The sequence below is a fragment of the Palaemon carinicauda genome, chromosome 33, assembly GCF_036898095.1.
Source record: "Palaemon carinicauda isolate YSFRI2023 chromosome 33, ASM3689809v2, whole genome shotgun sequence".
Classification (NCBI taxonomy): Eukaryota; Metazoa; Arthropoda; class Malacostraca; order Decapoda; family Palaemonidae; genus Palaemon; species Palaemon carinicauda.
In genome coordinates this window covers 12,412,135-12,424,634 of record NC_090757.1, presented here as the reverse complement: position 1 = coordinate 12,424,634, position 12,500 = coordinate 12,412,135, and positions in this window count along the sequence as shown.

The following is a 12,500-nucleotide window of genomic DNA, read 5'->3' as shown; positions in this document are numbered from 1 at the left end:
TGCGTTTGTGTGCATATGTAAATATTTAGCCATCATATTTGACGGGCCGCGTACAATAGTATTCTCCACACCTAAAGGCGTCGGTTTCCCTCTTGTATCACGTAATGACATAATGTCTGTCTCCTCATGCATACGGCGGGGCCGGTGGATCATAAGCTTCCGTTTTGACAATTATCCTAATTGCTGGAACTAGGGCACTCGCTCTGTCGTGTGTTGTTCAGGAGAGTAATAGAGGATTGAAATTAGGTCTTCCGTTTATTACGGTGTCATTAGAACGCAGATATCTCTCTCTCTCTCTCTCTCTCTCTCTCTCTCTCTCTCTCTCTCTCTCTCTCTCTCTCTCTCTCTCTCTCTCTCTCTCTCTCCTTCATTACAATTATAAACTCCAAGCTAGAAAACATCACTCATCTCCTTGCCTTCTCTCCCCAACAGCGCTCACAGAGGAAGAGGCCCTTAGGAAGTCAGTCATCTCGCCAGAGGATGTCTTAAGACTCCCCAAAATTACTGAAAGTGAGTACCATTATCTTTATAAGTTCATAAGTAGGCTACTATTATCTTTATAATTTCATGAGTAGGCTATCATTATCTTTATAAGTTCATTTGTATGGTACCATTATCTTTATAAGTTCATAAGTAGGCTACCACTATTTCTAGATGTTCATAAGTAGGCTACCATTACTTTTATAATTTCATAAGTAGGCTACCATTATCTACAAGTTCATAAATAGGGTACTATTATTTTTATAAGTTCATAAGCTGGCTACTATTATTTCTGTAAGTTCATAAGTAGGCTACCATTATTTATAGATGTTCATAAGTAGGCTACTATTATTTTCATAAGTTCATAAGTTAGCTGATTTCATAAGTAGGCTACCATTATCTACAAGTTCATAAGTAGGGTACTATTATTTTTATAAGTTCATAAGTAGGGTACCATTATCTTTATAAGTTCATAAGTAGACTACCATTATCTTCAGAAGTTCATAAGTTGGCTACCATTATCTTTATAAGTAGGGTACCCTTATCTTTATAAGTTCATAAGTAGGGTACCATTAACTGTATAAGTTCATAAGTAGGCTACCATTATCTTTATAAGTAGGGTACCCTTATCTTTATAAGTTCATAAGTAGGGTACCATTATCTTTATAAGTTTATAAGTAGGGTACCATTATCTTTATAAGTTTATAAGTAGGGTACCATTATCTTTATAAGTTCTTTAATAGGGTACTATATTTATAAGTTCATAATGACTATTAGCATGATTATTTTATAAGTATCATTATCTTTATATGTTCGCAAGTAGGCTACCATTATCTTTATATGTTCGTAAGTAGGCTACCATTATCTTTATATGTTCGTAAGTAGGCTACTATAATCTATAAATTCGAAAATACCATTATCTTAATATGTTCGTAACTAGGCTACCATTATCTTTATAATATCAAAAATATCACCATCTTTATAAGTTCATAAGTAGGCAAAAATTATTCTTATAAGTTCATAAGTACCATTATCTTGATAAGTTCATAAGTATCATTATCCTTATATGTTCATTAAGTAGACTACCATTATCTTTATAAGTTCAAAAGTATTATTATCTTCATATGTTCGTAAGTAGGCTACCATTATGTTATAAGTTCATGAGTACCATTATCTTTATATGGTCGTAAGTAGGCTATTATTAAGTTTATAAGCCAATTTCTTTTAATTGTAGTGTGGGGCTCTATATTCTCGTTATTTCCGGTTGATTTGTTATTGTTTTAATTATATCTTGAGAGCTGAGTTGTCCTTGTTGTCTCATTCTGTATTTCATCTTAATGAACAGCTTGCTGTTAAGTATGGCATGTTATTGCGTTTCTTGACTTGTAAAAGTAATTATGTTGATTTAAACCTTCTATTAATAACTTTGGAATTTCATTGCCTTCTTTAGCTTGTGAAAAGTAATTTCGTGTAACGTTGAACCTCATACTTTTAAGTATGACATTTCAATGCATCTTTTGGCTTGTGAAAATTAATTTTATGCTACGTTATTTGTCATGTAACCATTATAGATTTGTCTTTTTTTTTTGTCACTAAATAGTCTGTAACACGACACTGTTATAACATTATAACTCTTCGCACTATTATACCCTGCCATGGCACATTTAGTAACATTCCATTTAAATTAACAACATTCTTTTACTTGATTTTTTTTTAACCTTCGTCAACGAAATTGGAAGGAGGTTATATTTTATCCCCTGTTTGTTTGTGTGTGTTTATTAACAGCTTCCTAGCCACAATTTTAACCGAAGAGTAATGAAATTTGCAGGGATTATATAACTTATGTAAAAAGCTGGAAATTATTAAATTTTTCTAAGGTCAAGGTCACGATCAAACAAAATGTCCACTTCACGTAATCAGCCATAAGTTTGGACATCGTTGTCACAGAGCCTTCAAACTTAGTTCATATTTTAGTGTATGAAAATCCACGCCAATGAATACATGTTAAGGTTAAAGGTCAAGGTCTAGTCCAAAGTCAAGGTCAAGAAAAAGGTCAAATTCCTGTCATTAACCATACAGCCACATTTTAAATCGCAAAGCAATGAAACTTACAGGGATTTTAAACTTATGTAAATAGCTGGAAATGATTAAATGGTTCTGGGAAAGGCACGATGATCTCGATGAATAAGCTGCCATGGCGGAGGTCTGCACTATGAGAGCTTTTCTAGTTTAATTTGTTTTCTATGATTTGGCACCATGCTCTACATACCTTGCCATAAAGCGTGAAATGTAGTATTCTATTTCCTGACATTCCACAATCCACATTCCACTTTACGACCTTGTACAACATTGATATATTTCATATTTTGCTCACGACATTGAGCAACAGCCATTGTCATGACATTCCAATGCATTCCGCATCGCGATAATTTGATATTTTATGACATTTAAAAATATCTTCGAAAATACAGTATGTAAATATATATTTTCATTTTACATGTATGATTGAAATATGATTAAATACTTTTATCACGTCCAGTAGTTTCTTAGTTTCGTCAGAAATCTTTTAAGGTTCTTAATTACTTTTATGCCAAGGCATACGACACTGGCAACCTAGAGAGAGAGAGAGAGAGAGAGAGAGAGAGAGAGAGAGAGAGAGAGAGAGAGAGAGAGAGAGAGAGAGAGAGAGCTATTGGAAATCGAAGAAAGGTTATTTTCATATCCGAGTGATATGAAAGCGAGTTTTCTTGTAATGGATTTCCTTAATATTTTATCATAATAAGAAAAAATAGTCCAAAGATAAAAAGAAATTATAGACAATACACCACGCAACTAGGACTGAATATTAAAGTTTAAAGGTGTCTGGTTTTACTTCCGGCGTCATCAGAATAGAAGCTCACCAGAACGTCATCCTGGCAAGCTCAACCCCCTATTGTGGTGCCTAACCACAGCCGTGGCCTCCCCAGTAAACATCTTAAACTCACGGTACCGGGCTGGGATCGATCTGCTGCCATGCGAATTCTAGGAGTTAGTTATTTTGTTGTAATCCTATTCAGTTTCTGTTACATGTATAATAGCAATGCTATAGAACATTAGGCTTTGTATATCATGTAGATTTTAGGAAGACAGTTTCTGGAACCGGGTTCTCTTTTAGAACCGGAGTATCTTTTGGAACCGGAATATCTTTGGAACTGGAGTATCTTTTGGAACTGGGGTATCTTTTGGAACCTGGGTTTCTTTTGGAGCTGGAGTATATTTTGGAACCGGGTTCTCTTTTGGAGCTGGAGTATATTTTGGAACTGGGTTCCCTTTTAGAACCGGAGTATCTTTTGAAACTGGGGTCTCTTTTAGAACCGGGGTCTCTTTTAGAACCGGAGTATCTTTTGGAACTGGGGTCTCTTCTAGAGCCGGAACATCTTTTGGAACCGGGGTCTCTTTTAGAACCGGCGTATCTTTTGGGACCGGGGTATCTTTTGGAACCTGGGTCTCTTTTGGAGCTAGAGTATATTTTGGAACCGGGTTCCCTTTTGGAGCTGGAGTATATTTTGGAACCGGGTTCTCTCTTAGAACCGTAGTATATTTTGGAACCGGGGTCTCTTTTAGAACCTGAGTATATTTGGAACCAGGGTCTTTTTTAGAACCGGAGTATCTTTTAGAACCGGTGTCTCTTTTAGAACGGGAGTATCTTTTGGAACCGGGGTCTCTTTTAGAACTGGGGTATCTTTTGGAACCGGGGTCTCTTTTGGAGCTGGAGTATCTTTTGGAATCGGGGTCTTGTTTAGAACCAGAGTATCTTTTGGAACCTGGGTCTCTTTTGGAACCGGGGTCTCTTTTGGAACTGAGGTCTCTTTTAGAACCATAGTATCTTTTGGAACTGGGGTCTCTTTTAGAACCGAAGTATCTTTTGGAGCTGGAGTATATTTTGGAACCGGAGTATCTTTTGGAAACTGGGTCTCTTTTAGAACTGGGGTATCTTTTGGAACCGGGGTCTCCTTTAGAACTGGAGTATCTTTTGGAACCGGGGTCTCTTTTAGAACTGGAGTATCTCTTGGAACCGGAGTCTTTTGGAGCTTGAGCATATTTTGGAATCGGAGTATCTTTTGGAACCTGGGTCTCTTTTAGAACTGGAGTATCTTTTGGAACCGGGGTCTCTTTTAGAACTGGAGTATCTTTTGGAACCGGAGTCTTTTGGAGCTGGAGCATATTTTGGAATCAGAATATCTTTTGGAACCTGGGTCTCTTTTGGAACCAGAGTATTTCTTGGAACAGGGTCTCGTTTAGAACCAGAGTATCTTTTGGAACCGGGGTCTCTTTTAGGACTGGAGTATCTTTTGGAACCTGAGTCTCTTTTGGAACCGGAGTATCTTTTGGAACCTGGGTCTCTTTTGGAACCGGAGTATCTTTTGGAACAGGGCCTCGTTTAGAACCAGAGTATCTTTTGGAACCGGGGTCTCTTTTGGAGCTTGAGTATATTTTGGAACCGGATTATCTTTTGGAACCGGATTATCTTTTGGAACCGGAGTCTCTTTTGGAACCAGGGTCTTTTTCAGAACCGGGGTCTCTTCTGGAACCGGGGTCCCCTTTAGAACCGGAGTATCTTTTGGAACCGGGGTCTCTTTTGGAACTGGGGTCTCTTTTGGAACCGGGGTCTCTTTTGGAGCTGGAGTATCTTTTGGAACCGGGGTCTCTTTTGGAGCTGGAGTATCTTTTGGAACCGGGGTCTCTTTTGGAGCTGGAGTATCTTTTGGAACCGGGGTCTCTTTTGGAACCGGAGTATCTTTTGGAACCTGGGTCTCTTTTGGAACTGGAGTATTTCTTGGAACAGGGTCTCGTTTAGAACCAGAGTATCTTTTGGAACCGGGGTCTCTTTTGGAGCTGGAGTATATTTTGGAACCGGAGTATCTTTTGGAGCTGGAGTATATTTTGGAACCGGAGTATCTTTTGGAACCGGAGTCTCTTTTGGAACTGGGGTCTTTTTCAGAACCGGGGTATCTTCTGGAACCGGGGTCCCCTTTAGAACCGGAGTATCTTTTGGAACCGGGGTCTCTTTTGGAACCTGAGTCTCTTTTGGAGCTAGAGTATATTTTGGAACCGTAGTATCTATTGGAACTTGGGTCTCCTTTGGAACTGAAGTATCTTTTGGAACCGGGATCTCTTTTAGAACTGGAGTATCTTTTGGAACCAGGGTCTCTTTTGGAGCTGGTGTATATTTTGGAACCGGACTATCTTTTGGAACCTGGGTCTCTTTTGGAACCGAAGTCTCTTTTGGAGCCGGAGTATATTTTGGAACCGGAGTATCTTTTGGAACCTGGGTCTGTTTTGGAACCGGGGTCTCTTTTAGAACTGGAGTATCTTTTGCCTTTTGGAACTGCGGTCTCTTTTAGAACTGGAGTATCTTTTGCCTTTTGGAACTGCGGTCTCTTTTAGAACTGGAGTATCTTTTGCCTTTTGGAACTGCGGTCTCTTTTAGAACTGGAGTATCTTTTGGAAACGGGGTCTCTTTTGGAGCTGGAGTATATTTTGGAACCGGAGTATCTTTTGGAACCGGGGTCTCTTTTGGAACCAGAGTCTCTTTTGGAACCTGGGTCTCTTTTAGGACTGGGGTCTCTTTTGGAACCGAAATATCTTTTGGAACCGGGGTATCTTTTGGAGCTGGAGTATATTTTGGAACTGGAGTATCTTTTGGAACTGGAGTATCTTTTGGAACCGGGGTCTCTTTTGGAACCGGAGTCTCTTTTGGAACCGGAGTCTCTTTTGGAACCGTGGTCTCTTTTGGAGCTGGAGTATATTTTGGAACTGGAGTATCTTTTGGAACCGGAGTATCTTTTGGAACCTGGGTCTATTTTGGAACCGGGGTCTCTTTTGGAACCGGAGTCTTTTTTGGAACCGGAATATCTTTTGGAACCGTGGTCTCTTTTGGAGCTGGAGTATATTTTGGAACTGGAGTATCTTTTTGAACCGGGGTCTCTTTTGGAACCGAAATATCTTTTAGAACCGGGGTCTATTTTGATGTGTCAAAAGTTTACAATTCATTGAATACAGTTAGTAGTGACATAACTAAAGATTTTGGGAATAGGACTTTTTATCACAACAGTTAAATCTAACTTTTCACGCTTATCTGATAACGTGACATCGGCAAGCATAATATTTAAACCATTACTTAGATTAGCAATGGAAATACCTTGAATTTTATATTAGAAATTGTTGAAGAAAATTCAGGTATTCGAATAAATTAGAATTTAAATACAAAAAATAGTTTTTGATAGGACTACTCGGCAAGAATTTCTCTACAGAACTGTAAACTAATTGGGGAATTGAAAAAAATTGAAGAATTAGAAAAAAAATATTACGAATTAAGATAAGATTAATTTTAGAAAATGCCACCAGAATAAGATATTCTTGATAACCTCATGGTAAACTTCTGAGTGGAAAAAGAGTTCTTTTAAAAACAACAAGAAGTTTTCATCCCCAAAAAGGATAAATTTATTTATGCTATAGTCAGAGACATTAATGGCGTAGTGGATTTATTCCTTTTTTTTCTTTTAAATATTGCATGTTTAGAGAAGGACATAATGGATAAATCGTTTAGAATAGCACGTCATTGGAAACGTTCCTGCCTGGCGACCTGCCAGACCGGGATTTGAGTCCCTCTCAAAGTTGATGGTTTCTTGTAGTGTCTCCAACCTCACCATCCTTGTGAGCTAAGGTGGGGGTTTTGAAAAGCGTATAGGTCTATCTGCTGAGTCATCAACAGCCACTGCCTGGCCCTCCAAGGTCCTAGCTTGGGTGGACAAAGGGCTTGGGCGCTGATCATGTAATATATGGTTAGTCTTTAGGACATTGTCCTGCTTGCTAGGGCAATGTCATTGTCCCTTGGCTCTGCCATTCACGAGCGGCCTCTAAAATCTTTAAAACTGTATGGTAATCTTCTAAATTATAATAAAAAAATGGATTCTTTAAAAACAACAAATGGTTGTCCTCTAAAAATACATCTATTCCTGCTATACACAGACACATTATTTTCTTTTTTTAACCAAAATATAATATGTTTAAGGGACAAATAATAGACCACCTGTTGAAAATAGCATGGCCTATGATTGGAAACATTCCTGCCTTACGATCTACTGGACTGGGGTTCGAGTCTCGCTCAAAGTTGGTAGTTTCTTGTAGTGGCTACAACCTCACCACCCTTGTGAGCTAAGGATGGGTGGTTTGGGGAGCCTAAAGGTCTCCTTGCTGAGTTATCAGTAGCCATTCCGTAGCGTTCCCTGGTCCTAGCTTCGGGGAGAAGGGGCTTAGGTGATTATAGGTATATATGTGGTCAGTCTCTAGGGCATTGTCACTGTCCCCTTGTCTCTGCCATTCTTGGGCATCCTTTAAACCTAATGCCGTTTAAGCCTAATTCTTGTTTGTATTTAATTTAAATTTATTCCATATTTCATTAATAAATTCATATGCTGAATATGTGTATATGGTCTGTCTTTAGAGCATTGTCCTGCTAGGGACATTGTCACTGTTCCTTTCTTCTGGCATTCATGAGTGACCTTTAAACTTTTACCGTTGAAAATAGAAAGTAATTCTGTACAATTTTTTTTTTCTCCTGTACTTCTATTTCTATTTTGTGGTATTTTACCCTCTGCCAACGAAGTTGGTGGAAGGTTATGTTTTTGGCCCTGATTATCCGTCTGTCTGTTTGTCTGTCTATTTGTGGACAACTTCCTGGCCGCAATTTTGCTCATAGAGTAGTGAAAACTTAAAGGATTAACTGTTATGCTGAGACGTGGAAGTAATTCAATTGTGAAATTCCTAGGTTAAAGGTCAAAGGTCAAGGTTCAGCAAAAGGTTGACCGGAATTAACACTAACCTTAACCCCCGAGTTCACACAAGGTTTGTCACACAGACTTCAAATGCGCCCACGTTTTAAATTGATTCTGGGAAAGGCAAGCTGGTTTCGAGAAACAAGATGCCGTGGTGGAGGTCTGTACCCAGATTGCTTTTTTAATTTAATCTGTCATTCCTAAGTATACCAAGCCAGACAATTATCTCTATTATATCTTTCTTATATTTGTAACTTCTATTTAGACAAATCTAGTGTTTCCTCCACCGCAGACCTCCGCCGTGTCATCTTATTTCTCGACATGTTTGCTCGATCGTGACCTTGACCTTTGACCTCGATATTCCAAAATTTAATCATTATTCTCAGCTTATTACATAAAAGTTAATCCCTGCAAGTTTCATTACTCTACTATTAATATTGTGGTGAGGAAGCTGTTCACAAACACACACACAACCTCCTTCGAACTTCTTTGGCAGAGGTAATAAATTGTTAAGCTGGGCCATTTTCATTTCTCGATTCCAGGGAATTCCAGATTCCTTCCTTGTTGCTCGCATTCCTGGTTGGTAACCATGGGGTGCGTGAGTGGGAATTATGATTTATGTTATTTATGTTTATTTATATTTATTTCTATTTGGAAACATTTTTATTCATTATCAATAATGCATAGATAAATTATGTCCTGCAATTTTGATAGAGAGAGAGAGAGAGAGGAGAGGAGAGAGAGAGAGAGAGAGAGAGAGACCGAGGAAGGAGGGAAGGAAGGAGAAATAAGTACAAGGAATGATAAAAATGCAAAAGAGGAAAAAGAAAAATGGCTGAAGGCAAAGTGCGGAAGATTATGGCTAGAGAAGGGCTATTGACTGGGGGGAAAGAGGTCGGTGGATTTGGGGGGGGGGGGGTGGAGGGGTAGGGAGAGGAACTGTATCAGCAGTATATTGAGAGATATCGATTCTCTCTCTCTCTCTCTCGTCTCTCTCTCTCTCTCTCTCTCTCTCTAACAACTTTCTATATTTTTCGCAGTAACTATTCTCTCACTGAGTGAAAACTGCTCTCTCTCTCTCTCTCTCATCTCTCTCTCTCTCTCTCTCTCTCATATGAGTGATAGCCTCCCCACTATTCAACTATTGATGTCTGTGCACTCTGTTATGCGTTGGCTGTAACGATGGCACGCTCCCATTCTTTGCATTCTCTTTGTATATTAAAAGGAATCCATTCATTTGACCTATATTCGTTTGTCCCCATTTACATTCGCTCTATTTATAAGTGAAATGACTTTCATGTGCCACTTAGGTTGAAGTGGTAGCTGTGTTTGTATTGTAATCAGGTCTGGCTATTTTTGTGCAACCTGATTTTTCCATTCAGATATGGGCGTCCTTTTTTTCGGAGGGAGTCGAAGTTAAATTTGGCGATGAAATACCATAGATTTAATCATTCGTAGTGCGCTTAAGTTATGGTTTTTAGGTTTTCTTAGTTATGCTGTTAATTATCTCCGCCAACGAAGTTGGGGAGGAAGTTATGTTTTCGCCCCTGTTTGTTTGTTTATTTGTTTGTGTGTGACCAACTTCCTTACCACAATTCTACTCATTGAGTAGTGAAACTTTCAGGGATTAATTGTTATGTTGAGACGTACAAATGATTCAATTTTTCAAGTCCTAGGTCATAGGTCAAGGTCAAGATCGAGCAAAAGGTCAACCGAATTAACCGTAACCTGAACCCCAAGTTTGCACATGGCTATCAATCAGATTTCAAATAAGCCTACGGTCTAAATTGTTTCTGGGAAAGCAAGCTGGTTTCGAGAAGCAAGCTGCCGTAGCCGAGGTCTGCATTCTGAGGGCTTTTTAAGTTTATTTTTTAGCTTATCTTGATTACGCTGTTAATTTGCTGTTAGGCATTTTTTATTTTTCATTACGTTTTGTGTCTATTCTTGATCATTATTGTTGGTTCCTTTCATAAACCTCAAACGACTTTTCTTTCCCGCAATCTTTTGATATTTGAAATTTTCTGCTTGCCTCTTATTTCCTCATTATCCCCATAACACCCTCTTCAACAGGAGGTCCCTTTTATTTTTCCTTTTAGCCGAGATAAGACGAGGAGGCATTACCTTCTCTCGGAAATACTCTAAAAATCTAAAAATAAAAAATGTTTTTACTCAAAATCATTCGCTTTTAGAGAAAAAAATATGATTTCAGTGAGAGAAAGTCTACCACCAGTGCATTGTAAAGAAGAATATCCAGGATTTTGTTCTTGTATTGTTGAATAAAATACTAAGAGCAAAGGGTTGTGGTGAACGCCAGACCGGGGTTCGAGTCTCGCTCAAGCACTTTAGTTTCTTTGGTCGCTGCAGCCTCACCATCCTTTTGAGCTACGGATAGGGGGTTTTGGGGGGAAGCCTATAGATCTATCTGCTGATGCCTCAGCGGAGAGGGGTCTCGGCCGCTGATAATATGTACTTATGGTTAGTCTCTATGGTATTAACCTACTCATGCATTGGAAATAGCCCCCTGTTTCAGCCATTTATGAGCGAAATTTAAACCTTTAAATCTCATGTAATTCAAGCCAGATTCATGTATTTAATTTAAATTTATTTAAAATTTCATTAAGATTTTCACGCTAAAATGCATTTCATTGTCTCTCACACAATGTTGATTTTTTTAATTTAGAAAAGAATGAATTAATAAAAAGAAGAACTGGATAAAATATAATGGTATATATGAACTGATTGGCATTTGTTCGCATGATTGGGCTTTTGGTTTGACAGCTAATTAGTTCTGATTGATTAGTTGTTGTGGAGAGAGAGAGAGAGAGAGAGAGAGAGAGAGAGAGAGAGAGAGGGATTTTCCTTGAAATATAAAATTACGTTTATATGCGAGAACTGTTTTTCATATGAGAGAGAGAGAGAGAGAGAGAGAGAGAGAGAGAGAGAGAGAGAGAGAGAGAGTTATTTTATTGATAAACGAATTACGTCAGCGCAATTATTAAAAGAATACATAACCTCGCTCTTACCCCCACTGACATTTATGTTCATTAAACCATAAATATGAAACAAAAATATTGAATACAATTTTCCATTATTAAGTCTCGTAAATGCAAGCGATTATTTTTAAATAAGAATTACTTGTATTGGGAAGTGTATGATGTATTATGCAAATTTGTGGGGCCTTTTGGGAATGTATTGATTGTAAATACATCGTTAGGTAAATATAGGAGAGTTTATTTTACCTTAAGCTAATATTTCAATATAGTGATATATATATATATATATATATATATATATTGATATTTTATTGTATTTTATTGGATTACATGAAATGTTTATTGTATTTTATTCGAGTACCTGAATGTTTATTGTATTTTATTCGATTACCTAAAATTTTTATTTTATTTTATTCGGATTACCTGAAATGTTTATTGTATATTATTCGATTACCCTGAAATGTTTTTTGCGTTTTACCCGATTGCCTGAAATGTTTATTGCATTTTATTCGCATATCTGAAACGTTTATTGTATTTTATTTGATTACCTGAAGTGTTTATTGTATTTTATCCGATTACCTGAAATGTTTATTGCATTTTTCCCGATTACCTGAAACTTTTATTGTATTTTATTCGATTACCGGAAATGTTTATTGCATTACATTCAAATATCTGAAATGTATATTGCATATCATCCGCTTGCCTGAAATGTTTATTGTATTTTATCCAATTACCTGAAATGTTTATTGCATTTTATCCGATTACCTGAAACGTTTATTGTATTTTATTCGATTACATGAAATGTTTATTGCATTTTATTCGAATATCTTAAGGTTTATTGCATTTTAATCCGGTTATCTGAAACGTTTATTGTATTTTATTCGATTACCTGAAATGTTTATTGCATTTTATTCTATTATCTGAGATGTTTGTTGTATTTTATCCGATTACCTAAAATGTTTATTGCATTTTATTCGATCACCTGAAATGTTTATTGTATTTTATTCTATTACCTGAAATGTATATTGTATTTCATACAATTACCTGAAACGTTTATTGAATTGTATTCGATTACCTGAAAATTTTTATTGTATTTTATTCGATTACCTGAAATTTTTATTGTATTTTATTCGAATACCTGAAAAGTTTAATGTATTTTATCCGATTACAGGAAATGTTTATTGTATTTCACAAGTTCACGTGAAATGTC